This window comes from Furipterus horrens, unplaced genomic scaffold, assembly GCF_987537825.1.
Source record: "Furipterus horrens unplaced genomic scaffold, mFurHor1.1.pri manual_scaffold_1, whole genome shotgun sequence".
NCBI lineage: Eukaryota > Metazoa > Chordata > Mammalia > Chiroptera > Furipteridae > Furipterus > Furipterus horrens.
In genome coordinates, this window is record NW_028327171.1 from 37,439,153 (window position 1) to 37,446,009 (window position 6,857).

Consider the following 6,857-nt stretch of genomic DNA (forward strand, 5'->3'; position numbering starts at 1 on the left):
CACATGTGACACCAGCCCACAAGTTTCCTTCGTTCATCAATTAACTCTTAGAAGTACATAGAATAGGCATTACATCCCTTTATAAAGGCCAAACAAGCTGAAGTAATTGCTCTAAGACACATTGCAGGTAAAATTACAATTGCTTTACAATAAATTCTATAATCTTTTCACAATGCCATACCGATTGGAGCCTATACTTTTTTTTTGAATAGCTACAGGGCTCTAGATACTGTGCTAGGCTACAGATTAAAAATAACTGGAGGCTTAGCTTCGCCGGTCTTTCCTGTGCCTCTGCCCATGTTCCAGCCAGTGCACCCTTCACCATGACCACGCTCACCAAGAATCTGCAGTTCTAGAAGCTGCAGGAATGGTACCATGAGCACGACTCTGACCTCAACTTTCACCGCCTTTTCGAAGGGGACAAAGAACATTCCAATCAGTTAATCTTGACACCCAATACCAATCATGCGCGCATTCCGGTGGATTATTCCAAGAACATTGTGATGGAAGGTGCGATGCAGATGCTGGTGGACCTGGCCAAGTCCCGGGGTGTGGAGTCTGCCTGAGAGCACATATTCAGTGGCAAGAAGATCAGCTTCACTGAGAATTGGGCACTGCTGCACGTGGCCTTGCAGAACCAGTCAAACACACCCATTCTGGTAGATGGAAACGATATGATGCCAGAGGTCAACAGGGTCCTGGAGAAGATGAAGTCTTTGTCAGCGTGTCCAGAGCGGTGACTGGAAGGGGTACTCAGGCAAGCCAATTGCAGACGTCATCAACATAGGCATCGGTGGTTCTGACCTGGGAACCCTCATGGTGACTGAAGCCTTTAAGCTGTACTCTTCAGGAGGTCCCTGAGTCTGGTTTGTGTCCAATATTAATGGGACCACATTGCCAAAACCCTGGCCACCCTGAACCCTGTTAATCATCGCTTCCAAAACTTTTACCACCCAGGAGACCATCACAAATGCAGAGATGGTGAAGGATTGGCTTCTCCCGTTGGCCAAGTATCCTTCTGCTGTGGCAAAGCAGGTTGTTGCCCTGTCTACCACCACGACCAAAGTGAAGGAGTTTTGAATTGACCCTCAAAACATGTTTGTGTTCTGGGATTGGGTAGGAGGACACTACTTGCTGTGGTCAGCCATTGGACTCTCTATTGCCCTGCATGTGGGATTTGACAACTTCAAGCAGCTGTTCTCAGGGGTTCATTGGATGGACCAGCTGACTTATGCATGCACCCCTGAGGAAGAACGCCCCCATCCTGCTGGCTTTGCTGAGTATCTGGTATATCAATTGCTTGGGGTGTGAGACGCATGCCATGCTGCCCTATGTCCAGTACCTGCACCGTTTTTCTGCCTCCTTCCAGCACGGTGACATGGAGTCCAAAGAGAAGTACATAACCATGTCCAGCACCCATGTGGACCATCGGACTGGCCCCATTGTGTGAGGGGAGCCAGAGACCAATGGGCAGCATTCCTTCGACCAGCTCATCCACCAAGGTACCAAGATAATACCTGGTGACTTCCTCATCCTGGTCCAGACTCAACACCCTTTAAGGAAGGGTCTGCATCACAAGATCCTCCTGGCCAACTTTTTGGCCCAGAATGAGGCCATGATGAGGAGGAAGTCGACATAGGAGGCTCTGAAGGAGCTCTAGGCTGCAGGAAAGAGCCCAGAGGACTTGGAGAAGCTGTTGCCACAAAGGTCTTTGAAGGAAATCATCCAACCAACTCTATTGTATTCACCAGGCTCATGCCATTCATTCTCAGAGCCCTGATTGCGATGTATAAGCACAAGATCTTAATTCTGGGCATCATCTGGGACATCAATAGCTTTGACCGATGGGGAGTGGAGCTGGGAAAGCAGCTGGCTAAGAAAATTGAGGCTGAGCTCGATGGCAACAGCCCAGTGACTTCTCATGATTCTTCCACCAATGGGCTGATCAGCTTCATCAAGAAGGAGCATGACACCATAAGCCAATAAACTCATGTTGGGCTTCAGTTCCTGTTGCGATTGTCCTTCTTGTCCCTCCTCACTAGTCTGCACTGCATGGTCCTGCCCAGAGCACCATCTGGTCGTGGGCTTAGACCACAAGCTCTTTGAAGAAGCTGGTCTGGAATTGCCACCTCCACCCTCTATGTCTTCATCCCTCTGTTTTACAATTAGCTGGAGTGTTTCAATGCAGCTGCTTTTTCTGACACACGTTCACATTGTTCATGAACCTGGTAGAAAAATAAAGATGCCACAAAGGAGGATGTCAACTCAAAATAAAAATTAAAAAATAAAGATAACCAGACAAATTAACTACAATCAAGAGTCTGAATCTGAGGACAAATGAGGCAGAGGAAGACCATGTACAGTGCATGCTTGACAGCAGGGAGCACAGCAAAAAAAAAAAAAAAAAAAAAGAATGAAAGTTTAGGCCAGGCATCCAGGTCCTATAGTCTTGGAAAGGGGAGCATGAAATGTCACATTAGTACAGAGAAAAAAAGAAAGGAAGGAAAGAAAAACACCTCGTAGGCTTTTAATCTGTCAGGTGACAATGGTGAGATTTGTATTTTTTAAAAACAGCTTTACTGGTATTCTGGCTATTTATTACTAAGTAACAAACTATCCCCAAATTTTGCAGCTTTGAACAACAACCATTTTATTAATGCTCATTATCTAATCAGAATAATGGCCAGGTGTCAGCCAGCCAATTCTTCTGTTGCACAACCTTGTCACTCAGTGAAAATCAGCTTATGGCTGGTCTGGTCTCATGTGATTGGCATTTTGGTTTAGATATTTAGATGTTAGGGCTCAGCTTTTTCTCCATTTCGTCTCAGAGCCTCTAGACATGGCCTCCCCAACAGAGTAGTTGGACTTCTTTGTGCTTTGGGCTCCAATAATTCCTTCTTTATAAAAGTTATTCATGCCTTAACTGTAGTTCTCATAAGTCACTTTAGGAAATAAATATTGTACCATTATTCAATCTGTTATTTTAAGGGTTGCCATATTTAAGTTAAATAATTGCTCTTAGGATATATATGTATACTTGAAAAAATGTAGATATTAAATGTGAAGAAATTGTTAATTATTTAGGGGTTGTCAACATTATGAATTTAGTCCAATAAACATTTGCATGATCAAAGAATTATTATAAAAATTGTGGGCTATAAAATAGGAATAATAATTATTGGGAGCAGAACTAGAGAGAAAAAGTCTATTGAAAATGAAAAATTAAAAGTTCATTAAAATCACAAACATAGGCATTCAGTAGCCATCAAGATGAATATAAAGTGTATCTGGGGAAGTTCAGTGAAGCCAGAGAGTGGCAGCTTATGACCATAAATGTATGTGTGAGGTTATTCACTTCTCCCCACTTTTCCTCTAAAAGACTCTAAGGAAGCTACTCAGTGATGGAAGTTATGGGAAAATGCCATAGTACAAAATTCTGTTATGGCTTTATTATGGGAAAATTGAGTGATGTTCTTGTATGTTTTATTTTAATCTTTTGAAGAATTCAAAGTAGGCCTTCACATGGTAGTTTTCTGTCCATATAGCAGAGTGGATAATAACACAGACTCTGGAGCCACACTGCCTGGATTTAAATCCTGTGTGATGTAGAGCAAGTGACTTCAGCTCTCTCTCTCTTTTCTATGCCTTTATCAGTAAAATGAGGATGATAAAATGGTAACTTGATGGTATTGTTCTGGTGATTAAATGTATTAATAAAAGTAGAGGGCATATAGTGGTACATAAATATGCTTTTCCCCCCTAATGCTATATATTTTAGCATAGTTATATTACTTAAGGTCATCTACTATTTACAACTTGTGTTGCAAAATACGTTCCTGTTTCTGAACTTAATTTTGGCTTTCCATATCCTTAAAATTATGCTCCTTCAGGTGGAAACTATAATATTTCTATTATGTTGTGCTGCCAAGTATGTTAAATTACTCAAAGAACTATTAAAGAACTCACCTCTTCACAGGGTTTTATAAAAACATGAAGAAAAGAAAAAGAATGGTTGGTTCCTAAGATATGATTGAGATGTAGATATTTTGTTAAGGGGCTATATACAGGTTATTTTCTATGGAGGGTGATCGAAATAAGAAGTGTCACCATTCAGAATAGCTGATGGGAGTCTGTGTAGCAGTGTTAAGCAGAAGGGCCTTTAGTTCTTCCTGCAAAGTGTCAGGGGATAGAACTCACAAGGAGTAGTTTATTAAGTTAAATTTTATTATTATTGAATACTTTGAAGACTAAAAATGTCTTGTATTTGAAATGGTAGAGCAAAACATAATCTTTCATTTGGTCATTACGTCATCATTTAAAATATTTTAAAAATCCACTGATTCTTTAAAGTTCAACACAGAGTATTTTCAATATATAGACAAGAATAAAAGAAAAAAAATTGGTCAGTTATTTTATTATTTTTCAATGAATATCTGGGACATCTATAATAAGTAAGAATGGAAGAGGAAAACTGGGAAAGCTTGAAGGGAGGCAAGAAATATTTTAAAAAGACAAAGGATATATTATGGACAGAAAAAAGAAATAAATGAGAAAAGAAACTAAAACTAATGTAGGTAAAGAAATAATATTTGACATTAAAAATTGAAGTATTAGGTGAATTTAAAATTTTTGTGCAAATTATTATACACTATTGTTCAATTGTGTCAATTATATAAAAGTTCTGTTAAATGTTTTACATTTCATGCCTTTGTGAATATTGTATTTTCATGTCTTTTGCCTGACATTTAATTTCATAGCAACATTACTTTTATGTGCCACTGAAGGTCTTTCATTTTTAATAATATTCCTGTTCATAAATAAAATATAAATGACTTAAGCAGTGCCCAATATAGGTTTAGCTAAGTTGTTTAGCTGCTTTAATTTTTCCAAAACTATTAGTATTCATGTATGTAACTTTGTAATAAAATTAATATCTTAATGTCAAACTGTCATACAGATGTAATATATTGCCATTGTATTTCTCATCCTGTGTTTTTCTTATTTAATACATTATATTTTATTGAAAAGGTTAACAGTTTCTAGTATTATCATACTTAAAAAAAGATTACTTTTAGAAAGAACTTTAATATTCTACTTTAGAATAGTATTTTTTCACCTTCTTTCAAATAAAATGTTAGTTTTGTGTCAGCAGGGAACCTAGAAAAATGTTGTAAAAATATATCTTTGTTTAGCTTCAAATATAAATATATATATATATATATATATACATATATAGTTTGTTTATTTGTTTATTTATTCATTTATTTATGAATATAGCATCTTAGAATTAAGAAAGAATAGCAAAATCTTTTGCAATTTGTTTCTTGCTTTTTGTTACTTGAGATAATTTTTGAAAAACATTTGAATCTCAATTCTGTCATCAGTTGTCAATTGAACGCTTCATGATACTTAGTTTTCTTACCAATAATAAATAGCATTTCATGCTATTAACGATAAGGAATTCCTATCATTGTATTTTGGGTTAAATTACCAATATTAATTTTCTCTAGCTCATGGTCTAATAGCTTGAATTGTAAAATTTTTACATTTGGATCTTACCCTTGGATTTTTATCTAAATTATAGATTTCCAGAATTTACTCAGTATAAGTTTGTGATGGCACATATGATACATGATTTCTTACTAACTGGATGTTAAATGATATAAATATTGTACCAATGTGTATTCTGGGCTGCTTTATTCCTCACCAGTTAATTGCAGTATCATGATATATTAACACTTTTTCCTCATAAAACCCTAAAATAACAAAAATGAGAAGAATGATTTCATAAAATGAAAGCAAAGATTCTTGGTGCACTCAATTGATTACCTCTCTGGGGGCCTCAAACATTTTTTCTCTATTAAGATTTTAGGAAATATAGCAATGTGAATTTTAAGATAAAACATTTCCAGTTGTAGGAACCTGTTGATACTATTGGAAGAATAGAGATATTTAAAAAGTAAGCCAATATAGTACCTTTGGAAATTGTGAAAAATAGAGGGCTTAGTGGCCTCATGTAGATAAAATCTTCATCTGTTCCTGTAAGTCCAAAAGTCATAGTCAAAAAGTAGCAATTTAAGATCATTCATGCTGGCTTAAAAGGTAAAAAATTGCAGTATATCTACCAAGCTAAGTGACTTCTCCTGGCAGACAGCTCTCAAAGAGCCAAGTGGTCCATATTTTCTTGACTCCTCAATTTGGCAGCCTCCCTCTGTTTGTTTCAGTGTATTAGGTAGAGCTGCTTTGACCCCCTGTAAAAGACATCTGTAAATTGTGTGGGGAAGAGTCTTAGGTAATGCCAGGATGGAGCAACCCTGGTCACCTCTTTGTGGCTCTGTGTGGGAGTAGGGTTCAGAGAAGGATTGCACTTCTGCCTGGCTTCTGAGGGTTTGCCTGGCATTTGCCCCATTTCCAGTCACTTCACTCACTCCCTGTATGTGACTGGGAGTGTCCCTTCCAGATGTTGCACTAGTGTTGAATGGAACAAAACTCCAGAAAAAGAAATAATGGAACAGAGGTAGCCAACCTATCAAATGAGGAGTTCAAAACACTGATGATCAGGATGCTCAAAGAACTCTTTGAGTATGGCAACAACATAAAGGAAGAAATAAAGGTTACACTAATTGAAATAAAGAAAAATCTGTAGGAAGCCAACAGTGAAGGGAAAGAAGTGAGGTTTCAAAGCAACAATTTGGAACATAAGGAAGAAATAAATATTCAAACAGAATAGGAAGAAGAAAAATAATTAAAAAAAAAAAAAAAAGAGGAGTATAAGAAGGCTCTGGGATGTCTTCAGACATGCTGACACCCAAATCATAGGGATGCTAGAAGAAAAGGAAGGGCAAGAATTTGAAAAT

General features: G+C 37.5%; 1 pseudogene; it reads left to right on the plus strand.

Annotated features, from left to right (window-relative positions):
• Positions 1-323: 323 nt before the first annotated feature.
• On the plus strand, positions 324-1,986 carry LOC150020895 (glucose-6-phosphate isomerase pseudogene; annotated as a pseudogene).
• The last annotated feature ends 4,871 nt before the right edge of the window (positions 1,987-6,857 follow it).